At 39.1% G+C, this 20,522-nt stretch overlaps 1 protein-coding gene across 1 annotated transcript in view; it reads left to right on the forward strand.

Annotated features, from left to right (window-relative positions):
• Nucleotides 1-20,522, forward strand: part of tspan9a (tetraspanin 9a) — a 187,441-nt gene that overhangs the window by 37,471 nt on the left and 129,448 nt on the right. The window contains exon 3 of the mRNA XM_055027638.1: nt 7,381-7,448. The gene's annotated coding sequence lies outside the window, so the exon portion shown is untranslated. The remainder of the gene's footprint in view (nt 1-7,380; nt 7,449-20,522) is intronic.

Below are 20,522 nucleotides of genomic sequence, written 5' to 3' on the forward strand. Positions count from 1 at the left end.
AAAAGTGTATGCTGTAATGTTTCTGTCTAATTTATGAGATCTGGATCAGTGTTGTGATTATGTCCCAGTTAACTCAGTTAACTTTTGGGCACATTTAGGATCCTGACTCCATTATCGACGATTAACCATTCATTTAAGCAGAGATTCATCCAAAAGTGGGATGACACTGGAACGCCAAGGTACTCACATAAAGCAAGGATTTAATTTCCTTGCATGTTGATTACTTTACTGTAATTCTGTCGACAGCTATATTTGCTTAATTCAGAGACTTAAAATATTCCCTGAATTCTGTCCTGCTGTTTAAAATTTAACTTCTGCGCAAACCTCTTGGCATGCATCTCTGCAGTCAGCAATGGCACGCGGTTGGCTCCCTGCCACAGGCTGGTCGCCCCCCCACAGCCGCCCAGTTTAACTTCGACTCCCATAACGCTGCTATAAGAGCTCAGGCAAGACTCCTACGGTCTTGAATTACACAGCAATTCACTCCAATAACTACCTACTGCTCCTTCGTGCAGATTCTGCTTTGAAGTTTTACAGTTTGCTGGACCAAAGTTGGAACAAAAAGCTGCATGTTTTCTCATTTAAATTTTAATATCAGACAGAGTCTGAAGTGAACGGGAAAATAATTTCATTACATTTTTTCAGATATGTGTTTTCTAAAGCATCCTTGCTGCTTGAGTAGTAAAGTGAGAAAGTATTAGGCCATCGTTTTTTCGTTTGGTCGCTCTTAAAATGTTTAAAATCATTTAGCAAATTTTGATATCAGACAAAAATAGCCGCATTTTTCTTTGGCTGATAAAGGAAAAAGAATCTGTCCAAACCATTGACTCCCTCAGCCTGATAAATGGTTGGTTGTTTTTCTGACCAGAAACAGAGAAGGAGTCACAACTCTCCCATGGATCCGATTTCTGCCCAGTCTTATTCTGTTGTTGAATCATGACCTCTGACCCTCACTGAAGCAGTGAAGCCTGCAATCATTTTGATAATCACTTCCAATTATTTTTTGCTGAAATCCAAATTGTTCTGTGTGGTTGTTTATGCCACTAGTAAAATGCGATCAGTTTACGACCCCGAAATGACCCACTTGAGCAGAGGAAGAACGGAGTCGTCCCCCACCAGTGCTCTGCTTACGACACTAAAGATGGCCGCTGCAACGCTCTCTTTACGACACTAAAGATGGCCGCTGCTACGCTCTCTTTACGCCACTAAAGATGGCCGCCGCTACGCTCTCTTTATGACACTAAAGATGGCCGCCGCTACGCTCTCTTTACGCCACTAAAGATGGCCGCCGCTATGCTCTCTTTATGACACTAAAGATGGCCGCCGCTATGCTCTCTTTATGACACTAAAGATGGCCGCTGCTACGCTCTCTTTATGACACTAAAGATGGCCGCCGCTACGCTCTCTTTATGACACTAAAGATGGCCGCTGCTACGCTCTCTTTGCGACACTAAAGATGGCCGCTGCAACGCTCTCTTTACGACAGTAAAGATGGCCGCTGCAACGCTCTCTTTATGACACTAAAGATGGCCGCTGCTACGCTCTCTTTACGACACTAAAGATGGCCGCTGCAACGCTCTCTTTACGACACTAAAGATGGCCGCTGCAACGCTCTCTTTATGCCACTAAAGATGGCTGCCGCTACGCTCTCTTTACGACAGTAAAGATGGCCGCCATCTGTGGATAGTTAGTAATATTGCCGAGAGCGACAGCACGGTCAGCAGATGAAGGAAGCTGATGAAATGCTAACAACTAACAGCAACGGCTTTCAGTGGAGCTGCACCTTCTGACCCGGTTCTGTTTGGATGTGGAGGAGTGGGGTGGTTGGGTTGTGGTGCGTTCACTAACTCAGACTGCTTTCATCGTTTCATTATCATTTTCAGCCATTGTTTATGCCCAGATTTATCGTCTGGCTACTTCTGCTGATGAATTATGATGCATGTCTTTGGTCAATGATGTAAAAGATGGATAAAATGCGACGACCGTTCAGACATTCGGAGAGCTACTGGTTACTGTTTAGTTTCGCATATGGAAGTGGAACAGACCTGATCTGAATCAGGCGGTTCACACTGCTGAGAAGAACGTTCCTGCCGTCTGAACGGAGCCGCTGCTGCTCTCCTGGATGAATCAGCCATAATCTTTTGGTTGGTCAGCCGTTCTGTAATGTTTCCCCACTGCTCCATGATTACTGAATAACAGTTTTCACTGCATTCTCTGGAGTCCAAAACCCTTAAAAATAACTATGCAACCATGTCCAGACTGATAAACATTTTCCATCTCTATAGATAGAAGGATTTATTGCCTTTTCATGTATTTTGGTTGACTTGTGTGGCTAGTCAAACTGAGCTAAGCTGTTATGAAAATGTGGTTGATCATTTAATTCTTTAATAATCAAGGGAGGCAATTATTTTTTCATTTAGCTATCCAAACCACTCATGCTAATTTCCCTTAATTAGTAAATTATCATTTGAAAACTGCTTTTTGTTTTAAACCACGTTATGCCTGATTATAAAATTAGCTTCATTATGTAAAACATGGAAGTGTGACACAAAACAAAAACAGAAGAAATCTGCAGGGAGCAAAAACTTAATCACAGCACTGATGGTTAAATTAAAAACATAAATGTAGATTTCAGCTGCTTTTCTGCATTGCTTTCATAATTCCTCTTATGCCTTTTACTCATAGTGTTGAATGCAGGGAAAAAGTACAGCTGCAGCAGACTGTTGGTCTGTAGTGTATATATGCAGAAACAAGAACGAGGAAGAATTTGACCTCAGCCATCGAGCTGTCGAGAGTTTTGAATCTGAGCTTTTCTCTTTCAGCAGAATAAAATCCATGGCTAGACCGTAATTATGATGGAGAGGATATGGCCTGAGAAAAATGTGATGAAAAGACTGAGAAGTGTTTGAGATCTGAACCGACGTGCTGCTTGCTGCAGAGATTTTTTGAATGAAAAGAGCAAAGAGATGGGGAAGGAATGAGGAATGGAGAGCAGTTTCTACAGACGGCGGTGGTTTAGATTCCCCTTCAGGCTGTGGCGGCTCAGCAGCGTCAGCAGCACCGCAGCCCACAGATAGGCCGCGCAGATGGGTGAAAGTTTCCCCCCAATCTCAGGGCCTGGAGGAAGAGCGATCAATATCTTGTCAGTTCTATAAACGAAGGAGTGATGCCTCCATTTCCCCCGGACGTGCTTCGTTCCACGTCCTGTCATTTCAATTTCACTGTCCCCCTACCCAGACTGGCGTGGAACAGAGATTAAGCATGCTTATGTCTCCATTTATCAATTTGTGCAAAAGAAGATTGAGTATGGGATGGATGGCAACGCTCCCTGCAGCATGTTCTTCACATAACGTACAGGAAGTTAAACGAAGGGTGGAATTATTTATCCACAGACTGCAAGAACTCTCAAGAAGACTCTTAAATTGAGGAATTTATATCAATTTCTTTAACTTATAAAAATCCCATCAAAAAGATTGGATTTAGCCTTTTTTGCTGCAATCTGTTTTCCTGATTTAAAAAAAGTCAGATGATTTTAAAACTGCGCCACACCGTGCTCCACACGTCTCTAGCAGTGCATCATATGTTCTAACGCTCATTTGAAGGGAAGCCAGCCGTTCCCAGCTGACTCGGCGATGAGTGCCAAGCATTGCTGACACCTCCTCCCTCCGCCACAGCTGTGCAGGCTCTGAGCGCCACAGCTGCAGGGCTGCGCTCCCTCCCAATAGAAAGATGATCGCCCATTACAGCACACAGCACCGGAGCAGCTTTTCAACACCTCGTCCCTTTTTCTACCTTCATATTAAAACAAGGTTATTTATTTTGCTGGAGTCCTAATTGCAAAGCCACGTATTTTACCCAAAGTATAATGTAATAATCTTCTGAGTGTAAATGTTTGTTTTTGCATATTATTTTGTCTCTGCTCAGACAATGATGAGACTTTAGCAGGAATGCCAAGGTCAGGTCTTGAGGAATTATGTTTAAGCTTGATGTGAACTTCCTCAGTGCTGTCAGAAATTCTCTGCCTGCGTATCCCAGAATGCCATGCATGCAGCCGAAGATAACTGCCCGTCATCATGGCTGCTGCTCAGGCCAACATCAAGCCGCACGCTCACAGATCACAGAAGTGACCACACATGGTAAATATAGCTCACAGGGAGAGGGATTACGTCTCAGGCCATACTGTACTATTTGTAGCTTTCGGACGGTTACAAACCCTCTGATGATCAGAGACTTCATCTTTCTTTCTTCTGACTCGCTCACACATTCAATCGTTGTGTTAAATAAATGATGCCAGCCATCTTGCTTTCGCTGTGGCCACGGTGCAGAGCTGCCGATCCAGTTGGCTGTTCATGGTTCCCCGGGGAGAGAGAAGGAAGCGAGCGTATAATGATGAGGAGTAATGATGTAATCTAATTATGTTTGTCTTGTTACACAGTGCGTCAATGGCGTCCTGATTAATTCAATTTGCAAATGGGAGGAACAAACGGTCTTGTTTTTGCTGCCTGTGTCCCTCTTTGCTTTGTTCTGCTTTCCGTTCGCTCTGAGGTCGGCAAGTTTTCTCCTCTGCTGGTTAGAAATAACTTCTGCTCTTCATAATCTTGATTTCCTATCATCATCTGACCTCACTGTTTTTATTTCATCGCTTCTGGGTCGGCTGGGAAAAGGAGCAACAGATTGGAAGTTTGAATCATTTTTTTAAAAATAAAAAATGTAAACCTCTGAGAATCAACTTATTTTTTCCTTTGCATCCAAATTTGTCTAAATAACTGAAATTTTAATATATCTCACTCAATTCCAAAGAAAGAGCCTGATCAACAGGTGTGAAAAAATTAGAATATCCATCGATGGCAGAAATGTTTTTCTTTTACGTATTTGGAAAGATATTAATTTATTAATACAAATAAATGCTGTGCATATAAATAATAAAAATAAAAGAATCAAATATATTTTAAAAATACGGTTGAGGAGGAATAATCAGTCACAAACATGTATAAAAACAGGTAAAATAACAGAAATCACAAACAGGCAGAAATCACATGAGGTGAATCAGAAAAACATTGTTGTTAGAATTCAAAGATGTTTTGTCCTGTTTGAACCTCAGACATTTAGTTTGGCTGACATGACAGGTAAAACATGGAGAGATGATTCTGAGGCGTTACAGGAGATTCTAAAGCTTTGCAAAGGATTTCAGATCTGTGTGGCTGAAAGCTGCAAATGTGCAGCAAATGGCGAATGATGCTGCAACATGTGAGGGTTGCAAACACAAGCAATCAAATGGAGTAAACAACCTGCCAGAGGACTACAGATGAAATTTGACCCCAGTGGCTAAATTTGCCATATTTGTTTTAATGTATTCGTCTTAATTAATATGCACTGTCCTTTATGAAAGAAATTAAAATTCAGAAAAATGGTGCAAACAAAAATTTCTGCAAGAGGAAATAAAAAACCTAAGCCTTCATTCAACAAAACTAATTCAGATAATAAATGCTGCATCCAAGGATTACGGAAAGTTTGATGGAAGATAAAAGTATCATAAGAAGATACTTTTACCTTGATGTTTGCAATGGATCTTTGATCATCAAGTGTCATCATGAATCAGGGCTTATGCACTATGGAACAAAATGAGGAAAGGATGATTCCTCATTTTAGGAAGGCAGAAATCAGAAGCATGTCACCTGGATGGTTTCAGGTCATTATCGCATTAAAAAAAAAATCACTTGGACAAGATCCAGGCCACAGACATGATGTGTGAAATTCAGTTTAACTACTACAGCAACGGTTCTGCAAGAATCCAGTGTCATTAAAAATTGGCATGTTAAATCAATTTAATAATGATATATTTGCTTTGAATTGTTTTGGCTGCAGACTGAAGATTGTGAGCCAGAACTAAGACAACTATAAAATCCTAATGTGTGGAATTAATCTATATAATATCAGTCTCCCTTTTTGAATTAAATCCCCAAAATGACATGGATGCTATTTAACTGAGATGCTTTGAAAAGAACTATTTGACAAATTTGGTTATTTGAGTCACGACTGATACAGTATGAATCTAAGTCAACTGACTGATCGTGTTTTTCTTAAAGGAAAATGCCTCCCAGCTCAAAATGTCCTCCTGGATATGTATTAATATGCTAATATGTCAAAATCATAGAAAATGTCAGAAAACATATCAAAAGCACATTACTATAAGGTATTAACAAAGTGTCTGTGTCCTTGCGTGAGCTTACGCAACAGCGCTTACAGATGGGCTGGAACTTTTCCCATCATTCCTCAAACTGAAATGGAAATGAAAATAGCAGCCATGCCCTCATAAGTCAAAGTGTGCAGAGAAAAGTGACCCCTCTTGTGCGAGATTGAGGCACTAAATCAGCCTGCAGAAATCTCCAACCCGGCTGATCTGAAGACGCTCATGGAGAAGCATCACTCATGCTGGGCAGCAGCCGCTTTGATATGCTGTGTCTTCCTGTTGGCTCTGCAGCTGGGAGTGCATGTGTTCTTTATTTTCTTGAGAGTGTTTGATCTCTGACAAAAATTCATGTTTGTGCTGTTTACATTGGTGTGAAAAGGATAAGTGTGTCTGCTTTCAAGGCTGGCCCTCTCACCCTGACACGTCGGCCATGTTTGAGTTGTTACACCATGTCCTGCTGCACAACGCAAGGTCAACTCTAAAGGCTTCCACCTTTTACCGGTTGACAGATTATTCTGCAAACGTACACAGTTGAGTAACCTGGAAGAAAACAATCTCGCTCAAAATTTGAAGACAACTCAAGGCGGGTCGGATGCTTCACCTTAAAAAGAACTGATAATGTCTGGATGCTTCATCAGGGACAACCTGCTCACACCACCTCAGAATGATCTTACTGCTTTGCTGGTTCCTGAAACATTCAAAAACAAAAAAGGAGAAAAAGAAGATCATCTTTTGTTTTTGACAAATCTTCTTGTTTAATGACATAAAGTCAAACTGCTGCGATCCCTTTAAGTTTATCATATAAAAACCCTCCAAGGTTCTGCTGAGCTCCGTTCGTACACAATGCTGTTTGTAAAACCATACAAATGTGGACACAACTGTTGGTTCCCCTCTGTTAATGAATGAAAAGCCCATAATAGTAATAATACTAGAAGTAATAATCAAATATTGTTTTTTAATTGTGGTTCAACTGAATCATTTAAAATCAAAACTGAACAAACAGTCCCGGAAAAAAAATGATGCCTTTTGGTTTGTCAACATATATAATTCATAAAAGTAGGTAAGGAAAGCACAATTGTAACTTCTCCCTGAGATGTTTTCCATACTTGCATCAAGAAATGTGTAAATGTTGTGAAAAGCAAAATGTTTAATTGAGATAGCAGAATGTGAGACACTGTTTGTTTTAACAGAGTTTGGAGCAGCTGACGTCTGAGGTGCTGGCAGCCTCTCCTCCTGCCTCCTCCGTCTCCAGGGAAAGGTAAGATTTCTTCTTCCACCTGCCACATTGCGCCTCCAGATGTTGTGATGATCTGCTAACATGGCGGTAAAATGGAACTGAGAGTCTTTAATTGCCCAAGAGGATTTGGTAGCACATTTCCCCTAATATCTGCGGCGCATTGTTCTGTTTATTTAACAAGGCGCTTCAGAAGGGAAAATGCTTTAGTTCCACTATGCCTTTAATTAAATCCCCACAACACTTGGAACATGTTTGAGCACAGAGATGATTAAGATAAAGATGCAACAAGGTGGAAAACCTTGATTGACTGTGAGAATGAGTCACTGTGTAAAAGTAAAGGTGCCACACTGACAGCCACCTGAGGCCCAGATGAGCAGGCTTTAAATAGGAGCATCGCTTCAAGGAGCTAACTGGAATTAGCTGAACCACAAATAATATGTGGCTTGAGGTGAAGGCAGCGGAGACGTTTATGGTGAAACGGTTGTAAATGAAGGAATGTTGGCTGAAAAGGAGAAATCCTGCAAAGCTGTGCAGTGGAACAGTTCAGGAGTCCCTTTGTGAACGTACAGCAGGGTGCAGGTCATGGTTGCTTCAGCCGGAGGGATGAAGATGTTTACAGATGTCTTCCTCTTCAGATCTATGCGCTTATGCGACCTGGGATCTGCAGCAGAGTTATGCTGTGAGTTATGTTCATGAGATGGACAAACAAACTTTCATCTTCCTGCCTGTTTCTGGAAAACATCCTGGAGAATCTGTACATCATTCACAGGACGTAGTGTTTCTGTGAGCAACAGCAAGTCTGTCTGTTTAAATGAATGTGTCTGTAATTAATCCATATCTGCCAAAATAATCCATATCAATAATTTTCTTTTCAGAATGTTTGCACGGGTAACCTTTAATTTGATCTTAAGAAAAGAAGCTAAAGATGCTTAGCTTGTGGCATAAATAGATCCCATCATGCTGTGGGATTTTTAAAAAATGGAACTAGAAAAATGTCTTTTTTTCCAACATTATCTTTATTGGTTTTTCAACAATGTTTCCAATACGTGTGCCCTCACTTCAAAGGAAAGGTCCAAAATGAATTTTTTAGGTGGAAAGGATAAAGCAGCAGCTTAGCTGTAATACATCTTACGTTATACGGTTTTCTCCTATGTCTTTTATTGTATTTTATTTGAAAAAATCAGGAAACACTGAATGTAAAACCGTCAGATTTCAGTCTTTCACCAGTTTCTCTGCCTTTCTTGTCATTCAGGGATTAAATTATTGATTCCTGTTTGATTTAATTCTAAGTTTAACCCATGCTTTTAGACATTGGTCTTTTTCTGGTTTAAATAGAAGGAATTCTCTTTTGCTGCACTAACAGAGATAAGCCAGCTCATGCATAACCTCCTTGTTGGTCTGCAGGGAAAACATCGTGCTAGTTCTTTTTTCTGACATCTTTTTGGTGTCAGAGTTGTTTTGTCCTTGTCCGCACCTCTCTAATCAGACTGGAGCAGGGCAGGATCAATACGGTTTCCATGTCGCAGGAGAAAATGAGGGAACAAAGGAGACTGAAGGGCTCGACGGCGTTCAGCATGATTAAATGTGCAATTAAGCAGAAACAATAACAGGCATTTTAAAACGTTTCTATTCACTGGAGTATTCATCACTTGACATACATCCTGTAATTATTAAATATAGTATGCATGTGATTAAATGGTTTGCTTTGGACTCAACGGATAATTAATCCATGTTGGGAAACATCAACATGTCCCATCCTGGTGTTTAAAGCTTCTCATGGCTGCTGGTGGGTTTGATATGGAAGCCGATTTTAACCGTGCAAGAAATAATAAAAGTCCATCAAGAAGTCATGATTTTGAGTCCTAAAGTCATACGTCTGAGTTTTAAATGTATAATTATGAGGATAAAAGTGATAAATTTGAGATTAAATCTGTATTACAAATTTTAAAAGTCCTAATTCAAAGAATAAAAGTCATAGATGTGAGTTTTATTCTGGTAATTTTGACTTTAAAATGTAAAAATCATTTTTCTGTCGTGATGATAATGGGTTTATGTAGATTGCGGCTCAGCATAGGTTAAGAACAAATCGTAATGCTTTGCTCCTCTTCATGTGGCTTCAGCTTGCTGGGAAAAACTTGCTGATGTTTTTCTGTTAGTGAGGCATTTACATATTTATTTTCCCAGCTAACCACTGGCCCTTCGCTGGAGGGCACTGGAGACCTTGCATGGATCTCTTTAATTGGCCATTGATTCATTCTGTGATGGCACTGTGAGCCAGTAAATTACAACCTGCTTGAGAGAGAAGGAAGTGGCTGACAAGTTGAGTGCAGAGGTGTCAGAGTAATTCTGACTGTCAAATCTGCCATTGCATTATTTATACATCTCATTTTTATTTATGTTGCGAAGAGCAGTGACGCAACGCGCGCTGGAGAGTCGGCAATGCAGATCCTACTTGGACACGGTTTATTTGCATAGGTCAATTCGCATCGGTTGTGTTTGGAAAAGACGGTATATGTGAGAGCGACGCTATTGAACTGCTTTGCACTGCGACTCTATTTGACATGGAATTGGTTTCCCTGCAACATATTTTACTGTCAAAATAAATAATGTGACATTATTCAGTAAATTTATGTATTACTGTGTGCATCCAGTCTTTTGTGTTGAGTTTTACAAATGGTTTTATCCTGCAAGGCGATGTGATGAATTTGTCTCCTAAATGAATATTAATGCAAATGAGTATGAATACAAATAGGTTTTACTTTGTTATTTGAAAGTATTTCTGAACAATTGCCTTGCTTTGCAGTCTTTTTCATAAGCACATTTAAATGACAAAGTTTTTCTTCTGCCTGGACTGCAAATGCTATTGAATTATATCACTGAATGGATTCATCATATCATTACATTTAGGTGTTTCTGTCAGAGGCTACAGGTGTGTAAAATCCAGCATCCTGTCATCCTGACTGCTTTGGAAAACATTTGTGAAACAACAGAGACTTGCAGCCTGGTGATGGAAACCACCTGTGCACTAAGTTCTGTCCGGATATTTTACTGCTATTTACTGCTGTTCAGGGAAGCACATCTCAATGGGAAAACTCAAACCTGTGACCGTCCATGTCTGTGAAGCTAATATTTCTACAGATAGAAATATTATGTCGTCCAGGAGTTTACTGACCGTTTTGAATTATGTCTGCTTACAAAAAAGCTCTGAAAAAAGGTCTGGCTCTGGTTCGGACCGAAGTACTTTCCAGGTGTCGGTTCAGCCGAAAATGAGCAGCAGCAGTTTATTACTTTGACCAGGTAAGAAGGAAAGGAGTGTGTCTGTTTTTGTGTCACTACACTCTGGGCAAAACTGAATGAGTGAAATTATATCAGTTTTGATATAAATATTATCAGTATAGATTCTTAACAAATTTTGTTTTTGCAACTCTACCATAATAAAAAAATATAAAACATGACCTGCTGCAGTACAGGATCAGAGACGGGCCTTTAATCAATGACCAAAACAATTACTGATGAAACTGTCAATTTGATTTGTAAGATTGTTGTGAAAGATTTTGTGTCTTTACTTTGACTTAAACCATCTCATACTTTCTGATTCTGCCGTTAGCAGATTCTGCTGCTAACCGTTAGCCTCTGATAGCTACTGTTAGTGTTGCAAACAACCACCAGGTTTGGTTCTGGAAAGTCCCAACCTGCTGGTGAAGCTCTGAGGGTGTTAGGCTTTGTGTGTGAATGTTGACAGGCTGCCAGTGTGAGTATTGATCTGCAGCCATTGCAGCTGGAGCCCAAAGGGCAGACTATATCATCTGTCAGACGGTGAGAAGGGCATTACAGCTGTACTGATCTTAGATCACAAATCCCGCTCAGAGATGGTGAGCGAGACGCGGAGAAACTCAAACTACATGGAAGACTGATTATGAGAGAAGAAGGAAAAAAGAAGCTGAAACGGTGAAATATGAGAACGACGATCCGGCGAGTGTGTCAGCATATTTGCAGGCCGTTTTCTGCCTTGTGATTGTTAAACCTGAGTTTTACACCAGCACAGTCTTTGTTGATGAAGACAAACGGGTTGTCTGACCCTTTCACCACCGATGTTTACTCCGCCAGCGCTTCTCTCGTCACCTCTGAGGCGGCACAACCCCGCTGCCTGTACAGCAACGCAACGCATCAGAGAAATCCCAAACAAACAAAAAGTCATATACTCTATAAACATTTGCAGGCAGCAGATAACAAATCAATTAAGTGTGAAACATATCACAGCTCCTCTCTTATTGCTGGAAAATTATTTCAAAGGTTACAGTATTTCTCTCAAAGATAAGAATAAGATTTGAGACTTTTTGCTCTCCTCCATGTTGTTCTATTGATTTTTGTTGAAATTGTCTTTATTTTGCTGCGTTATGAAATCAATCCATTGCAATCATGGCTCAAATTTGTTCGACCTGAGATTATCTGCCAGGCTCCAAGCTCTGAGTGTTTTTCCGTTGTTTGGTAAAAACAGACACAGCTGATGATATTGATGAAATTCAAGGTCGCCACAAGTGGTGGTGCCTGACTCTGCTTGTCTGTGCTTCTTCCCAGTGATTATTCCATTACCCTAAATCTTCTAAATCTGTTCCCACCTCACATTCAACACGCTGACGGCTGTTTCTGCAGCTTCACTATAAACGTTATATGACATGTATTTAAGAGCCCATAAATTAGTTGTGTTGATAATGGATTTACAGAGGCTCGTGTGTTTTTGTTTGTTAGCTCTTTTCCTCCCTTGCTAATAGACAAATGACTTGTTTGCTCAGCGACAGTGAGCTTTCTGTGCTGGATGCAAAATGAAGTAAGTTATTTGTAAGCAAACATCACTGTGAGTTTATGACACTGTCTTTGCCTCTAATTAAGCCGGCCACATGTGGGATGTTTTGGGCAGTTTGGTCTTTAACTAGGAACAAAGTTTATCATTTAGCTAAAAAATTAAAGAACGACAAGAAACCTTTAGCACAGATGTGAAATTCAACCAGAACCTGAGTTTCTTTTTTTCTTTTCATTCTTTTCTATTTTGTTGTCCTACATTTGTAATAAGCTAAAAAAATTTACTTTTACTGGATTTGCAATAAAAAATATTTTTTTGCCCTATTAAAGGGGTAATTTTAGCAAAACATACTCATGGTTTTTGACCTCAACAAACATTTTTTGACATTGTAAATTCAGAAATTTCTAAAAAGAAAAAAAAAACAAGCTTGAATTTGTCAGAAAAATCTGCAAAGTTGACAATTTATATAAAATTATGTGTTTGTAGCAAAAAATGAAACTGCCATAATTCCTCTAAGATCAAGATGGTAAATGTATGAAATCCACATCTGGGAATTTAAGCTTAAATAAATAATGTAAGAAAATATTCTAATTTCACTTTAATAAATTTAATTAATCATGGAAGATAATTTTTTGTGCAAATTTACAACTTTTCAACATCAGAGTACGTAAAAGTTTTGGTTTAAAATTTGTGAAGTTAATCTCCAAACATATTCAGATTTTTTCATTTATTTTATCTGCATTGGCTCTGAAGCTTTTGTGCTTTTAAGGCCACAGTCCTAAAATATTGACCATCTATTGAACATCTGAAATCCCCCACAAAATGCTCTGAAGAAATGTTCCTGTTTATGGTCCCCCCAATAATGAGATGGGATTTACGCCCTTGATTTGACACGCTGGTTCTCATAATTGCTTGGGAGAAATAATGTTTGAACTTTTAAATCAGGAAACCTATTAACTTATAATTAACTTATTTAATCAAATAAGCAGGTTGAACATAATCTTGTTGATTTATATCTGTGTTTTGCAGCGTTGGAATAGGACTTTAGATCTAGATTAACAAGCTTCACATAAGAATAAGTTACTGTGAGATCTTTTATTTTAACATAACAGAGTTATAGATTATATTATAATCCAGTCTTTCTCTAAAATAAAATAATTTCACAGTTCTTGATGTTGGCTGACTTGCTTTGAGCTTCTTCGTAATGTAATTTGAATAAGTCTCTCACTGCTCAGTTAAATTGAATTATTGATGGAAAACAAATGAAGGACTTTAGAAAAGTTTAGTTTCTGAAAAAATCCAAAGGGTTTGTGAGAGCAAGTGTTTTCCATTTTATATTTAAAAAATGTATCTTGTAAAACTCGAGATGGTGTACTTTTGCTCATTTAAATTCCACTGTATAAATATGCTGTTAATAACACTCCATTTCACAACTGAATGTGCGTGGGCTTCTTGCATGTAATCATATGCAAAGCTGCCTTTTTATAGGCTTTTCACCTTCAGTTCACATTTCATCATTGAGTGTCATGGTTCTGTTCTTACAGCAAATATTCTAATTAACTGACATGAAGGAAAGTTGTTTGTTTCAGCAGGTGACTCTGCAAAGAAGAGACTGATAACAAAAGGTTACATTCATGCTTTAGTAAATAACTTTTACTCTCAAAATGAAAACAAAATGAACTCTTGAAAGAAGGTATGAAATGAAAGCGAGAAGTTCTCGAGCGTTCCAAGACACATTTAAGAAACAAATTAATGGCCACCCACCTCAGGACTTAGAGCTTTATTTCACCAGATGATGAGCCAATGAGAGTGAACGACTCATCATAATGTACAAAACTGAAAATAAAGTGCAGGAGTTGTTGTTATGGTAACGTTAGATTTTAAACGTAAGCAATAATTAAATAACATTTAAATATGTACACCCTAAACTGGTTGAATTTTGTACTTTTATGTGAAGAAATTATATTAAATGACAAACTTGAGGGCAAAGCTATGTTTAAATGCTATGTCAAATTTATATCCATGTTTCAGGTTATTATCTGGCAGGTTTTTTCTACTTGCTAGTCTTTCTACCTGTTAGCTTATTTTTCTAAAAGCTGTACCTCATAAGCTCTGTTCAGACCAGCACCGGTTCTGACCCCATAATGTGGGTCAGAACCTGTGGTGGGATCACTGCTGTTAATCTGCTAATACTGAAACAAATTTTTGTTTAGCAGTTTAGCTAAAATTGAAAATGTTTCACATTAATTAGCTTCTGCTAAGTACAATGTTGATGTAGCATTTAGCTGTGACATTAGCGGAATGATGGCTATGATTAGCGGTTTAGGGTTAGCACAGCTGAGCATCAGGATGTCTTTCTTCATCCTGATGACAGTGCAGTTGTTGTTGTGTCTCATTGTGTCAGAGCTCAGTCTGTTTGCTGCACCTTTACACAGCAGACACTGTTTTTATTTTTATTTTTTAACCAGTGCTGCCGTAATCAGAGTTTGTCCTGCATTTTTTTCAGCAGCCATGCCTGTTTGTAGAGAAGAAACAAAAGTTTTCAGGCAGAGCTGGAGGTCGCCATGGTGAGGTAATTGGGCAGCTATGTGTGTGTGTGTGTGTGTGTGTGTGTGTGTGTGTGTGTGTGTGTGTGTGTGTGTGTGTGCATGCTGGTATATACAGCAACATGATAATTCATCTTTTTAAATATGGTCTTGACTTTTCTCCATAGGTCGTAGCTTTGGGCCAATCTGCATCAAAAGCTTCTCTGTGGTGTTTTTAGCCATTGTTTCCTCTCTTTTCAATGACACTGCTCTCCATCTAATCCTTCCACAATACACAACATATTTGTATGATATTCCAATGCTGGCACAAGATTAGCTGCATCTCCATTGTGTATCTAAATGTAATATTCAGTTTAGCCAGCATAATCTCATTGGTTCCTTTCATGAAATGCTTTCCTGGAGAAAATATTGTCGGTATTTTGATTTGATATGCTGAAATTCTTTTTAAATTACAGATTTTGTGTGTGATATCTGAGCCTGCTTTAATCTCTTTTTGGTTTGGAGCTGTTTTCTGTGTGTGTGTGTGCATGTGTGTGCGTGTGTGAGTGTGTGTGTGTGTGTGTGTGTGTGGTGGGGGGAGGCTGGTAGATTTGAAGCCATCTATCCTGTTCTGAGTCTCTCAGGTCGACATAATGCCTGTGTAGACAGACAGATGGGCATTTTTAGAGAGCCTGTTGTATATTGTCACCACTAATGCTGAGATCAACAGAGATCAGAGACAACCTTTTACCACCAGACCAAAAAAATCTGTGGGAGGAGGAGGCTGACCTGGTTACTGGAAGCTGTTTTTATTTACATCAGTTTGGCAGAAATACAAACCTGTGAGGCTGAGATTGATATGTTTCTACTTTTTCAGATCTATTATTTCACATTGCTCTCTCTTTTGCAGCTTCTTGGCTGTGTTTCCAGTTGCTGTTTAATGTGAATTTCAGTGCTGCCTGATGTTTTCTTCCACATCGTCTCTCAACAGCATGAGAAGGTTTTCTGAATCACCGGCTTCAAATAAACAAGCTCACATGTAAAGGAAAGGGGAAGAAAAAGAATACATGGTTTTCAATATTTATTTCAACCTAAATTCTGAAAATCATCAGTGTGCCTGATGATTTACATGTCAAAGCATATACATGTGATAGAATGGTCCAGTCAAAGTCAGATGTAGAAACATTTCAGTCTGCGTGAGCCTAAAGACAAGAACACACCACACTTTTCAGATTTTTTAAAGGGAACATGTTGATGAAATAAGTTTTTCTCTTCAAATGTTTTCTTTGCATTCATCCATCAAATAAAGCCAATTAAAATACAATCTTTGTAATAGAGCAAAATAAAGAAAGTTAAGAGCTTGAATCTTCTTGCAGGAGACTGAATCGTAAAGTTCATTCAGAAAAAGTTTCTTTGGATTTCTACCAGGGTGTTTGAATCCTGTTTAGTTGGAAAGCATTCTGCTGCGTTGTGTAAGTGGAGTGCAGCATTGTGTGCAATCTGTTGGTGTGTCCATCTAAAATCCTGCTGTTGTCCATTATGTATGAGGCTGACCTTTAGGATGACCCTTGGATCTTGTACCGTTGTTCAAAGAGAATACTGCCTCTTCATTCCTCTGTAACACATTATGCTGCATCAGAAACACCCTGCCTTCAAACATGAAAAAAAAAGTCACAATAGGATTTGGACAGTTTTTGTGAGACAAAACTCATATAGAGGTGCCTGTGTGAGCCATTTTGGACTCTGATGACGGATTTGAGCCCACACAGCCAGTCTCCCTCCTAAGCCTCTCTTGTAGGTGTTTGTCAGGCTCTTTCAACACCAGGCTTTTACTCCCTGCCTTGTTGTAGGGAGATTATGCTTGAAGCAAAGGGACGGTGAGCGTCTGCAGTTGCTGCACATTCCTTACTACAGTAATACCACATGCTTATAGTTGTATTATTCTGCTGTTGGTTCCAATAATTTTTGCTGGCTTTGGTTCAGGAGAGAAACCAAAGTGGTTGGATTAGAAGTTCTGGGCTTTACGTCTCTGATCTGACTGGAGACCAGTGAATTTCCTGAACCTTTAAGAAGATTATAATAAGTGATGGCATTAATATGGAAGCACAATTATCATCTCCTTACAAAATACCTTTAACTGCATAAGCAGGCCATAAGGGACTGCGACTGAGAGATGAATTGTGAATCAAAATTTAATCTGTCACCAGTTTAGCTTGCTGTGATAACTTGGAGATGCAGTTACATCATTGTTAAGCTTTCCCTAATCCGAATCCAAAGTATTATTATTTTTTGCTTATAAACTGTCAGATCTGACATTTAAGGTTCTATCTTTAGGGTTTTGTGAGAATTTTATAATTTTTTTGCATGTTTGTTTAGTTCTGTGATATTTTGCATAAAACCGTCTGAGTGCTGCCCTCTCTAGGTCGAACAGTGTTTAAGCAGTTAAATTTTCCTATTGGTTCCCACAGTTCAGCACTCGGACAAACGGCGCTTGGTGGCGAGTCAGGAGGTGATAGTGAGTGTGGATGTGGTGAGCGTTGATCAGCAGCTCTCAGCTTTGCAAATATGTGATTCATTGGCAACGTAGACATGGGCAGACCTTTTTGGCCTCCTGTAATATCAATAAATGTCATAATAAGGAAAAATGTCCATCTTTCACTTCTCACATTCACATGACGTTTAGACGCTGGGTCTGCAGCCACTGTCCTGCTGCGTTTTGATGCATTCCTCCTCCACACTTGAGCAAATTATGGTTTGTGAGGAGGTCGTCTGATATTTGATATTTGTTGCAACTGAGATGAATCTGAAGGTTTGTGAGTTTGTGATCCCTGGGAAACTTGTGTTTTCCTTCATGATGATTTTTAACTTGTGGGGCAAATCAGTTTTTCCTGTTTTTTTTATCCTTACTTTATGGCAATCCCGCAGCATGCACATGCATATCAATAACTTACAATATAATGAAAAATCATCTTATTTCAACATACACACTCGAAACATGTGTCGAGTGTGCATGTTGTGAATTTTGATGGTTGTGGTTTCCAGCCGTCTGTCGTCACGATCCTGTAGTGTTTGGGTTTTCATCATTTCTTTACATCTTGAATATCATTTTCCGTTCCCAGTGTTCGTCAGTACCTGGAAGGTGTTGAGTTTGTTCATTTGTGTCTAGTTTCTTAGTTTATTCTTGTTTTGTTCTTTGTACATGTGGGCCTGTTTTCTCAGATTACTGTCAGACTTCTCCCTTTTGGTTTGAACATCCTTTGAGTTTTGCTCAGCTTCCTGTGCGCTAATTATTCTCTTTCCTCTACCTGCTTTCTGCCTCAGCTGTTACTCATCTGCCTCTGATTAGTTCCCTGGTTCTTTGTCCATCTCCACTCTGCCTCATATTTAAGCTCATTGCTACTGGATCCTTTTGTTATTCTGCTGCCGTGTCCGCTTACCGTTCCCACAGTCTCTGTGAGCTCACTGTGCAAAATGTAAAGTATTTAATCATCAACAGCTAACTCTGAGTCAGTCAAAAACAGAAAAGGTGACATGCAGACATTATGTCAAACATTAGCTTTAGAACTCCAGCAGAAACTCTCAAAAAGGCAACAGGAGTATCATCATTATTAACAATTTAGAGAAATCTTAGGAACATTAATTAAGCAGCATTAGCATCATATAAAGCACAGCATAGGTAAAAATAACTGATTATTAGCCAACATCAAACGACAGCAGCTTGAAAACATAAACAGCAGAAAGACCAGAGCTGTTTTGTAGCTAATAAAACACTGATCATCTGCAAAATTTTCTGCATTATCATTCAAGATGGAGAATTTAATCTGAGTTTCCCCCTCAACTGCTGTCATCAACTTCCTCACTCTGGTGATCCGGTAGCTAACGTCATTAGCATGGGTGAAACTTCCGGCAATCCAGAGACGTAAAGTTCAGTGACTCTGATTTGACAGATATTGTTTTATCACTTCAGGGGCAGCGAGTATTTTTTCCCCTGGATCAGGTGAGATGCTGCTGGCGCTGTCTCTGGTTCTGTTATAACCCAGGTCCGGCTCATGTTCGTCTGGTTCTTATTTACATTATACGTAACAATTTGTTTTATTACCATCTTAAGTAATAACAAAGCATGTACACCAGCTTTCCATCACACTTTTTCCTTCCACTCAATTTTCTATCATGTCAGGAGTTTTTGTAATGAGTTTTAGTTTTTGATTTAAATTACTGAGGCACTATTTATGCTGTATGACTGAATCACATCGATGCAGCATCAACCTTATAGAACTGAGGATGATGTTTCTTTATTTGCCACATAAATGAAGAAACTGCTTTCACATGAGTGTTTCAGTGAACTGGAACATTATGAGACTTTCATCACGCAGATAAACAGTTTGGTAGATGTTGATTAAACACTTCCATCTACATGGATGAAACAAACATCCACTGATATAAAATGTTGCCGTAAAATATCCATTATACATCACTAAACCATGTTTATACTTGACTGCGTTTTTGCTTTTCTCTACAGTCAGTGCTGATCATACATTGAGCAGTTCTCATAGAAAACAGTAATACATAATGCAGCAACACCTCTCCTTCTCCAGGCAACGAGACATCAAAGTTCATTCCACAGATCTTGTTTGCTGGGAGAATCATGCATAACAATGTTTCTGTTTGTGTTCATGTCCCCACAGAGTGATGGCCAAAAAAAGTCTGAGATAAAAAAAGATTTTCATGCAATATATGCTACATAGAAATGGAAATCTCCAAAAATCTAACCCCCCCCCAAAAAACAGTCAGTTGTTTTTTTCCTGTACTTTAGGTGTTTTTGTTTTATATAAACTGAGATTAAAAACTTAGCAGGACATTGTGGAAATAATAACACCAATCTGAAACAGATTTTAATCCTACCTGTTCTATAAAGTACTTGCAGCAGCTGAAAGAGAAGCTTTACTAACTATGACATGAAGCAAAATATTGTCTGAACTCATTAAAAGGTTTTCTGCCCTAATTTCATCAATCAATAAATCAGTTTATTCACTCAACAAAATACATTTAATCACAAATACACAAAAACATTGTCTTGTAGCAATTCATCTGCGTGACTGAAAGGGAGCAGGAGGAAGAAAACTGTCTCAACCTGCTCCTTCTCTATCAACATTTTTCTTTTGACTTTATTTAGTTTAATTTGATGGGGAAAATTTGTTGGAGGGAAAACAGAAAGATATATATATATTTTTGAAGCATTTATGATGTGTCAGCTTCCAACACCAGAACCAAAACAATAAAATGGAAAGAAGAGAGAGACGCCCGAACAAGGGGGGGAGATGAAACCGAAACAAAAATTGTTGCAGAATATTAGGGCTTTATAGTGATTATATAAGCAAAAACATTTCAAGCAGTTTTAGTTTTTAGTCTGCTGAAACTAAATATCCATGTCATCTGGGTTGGTGGATAATTTTAGCTTTCAAAAGCCATGTATATGTTTGACTCCTACTTCTCAGAAGCTGTGTCAGATTTTGGCCAGCAGCTTGAAATTCTTCTAACGTGACGTTGGACGACATTTCTGTAAAAAATGTCCAGCTTGTTCTTGGCATCCTTCGGGGCGGAGCACCTGGCATACAGCAGCCCCCAAAGTGTCTTCACAATTTATCTGGTCCTTCGCCACAAACATTCATCACAATGTAAAGAGCAGAGCCTCTGCCATACATCACCAACTGGCCACCGGGCCTCTGTAAATCAGAACCACAATGCCCTTGATGTTTGCAGAAGTCCCAT

This window comes from Poeciliopsis prolifica, unplaced genomic scaffold, assembly GCF_027474105.1.
Source record: "Poeciliopsis prolifica strain line A6 unplaced genomic scaffold, Auburn_PproV2 SCAFFOLD001, whole genome shotgun sequence".
In the NCBI taxonomy this organism is placed as follows: domain Eukaryota; kingdom Metazoa; phylum Chordata; class Actinopteri; order Cyprinodontiformes; family Poeciliidae; genus Poeciliopsis; species Poeciliopsis prolifica.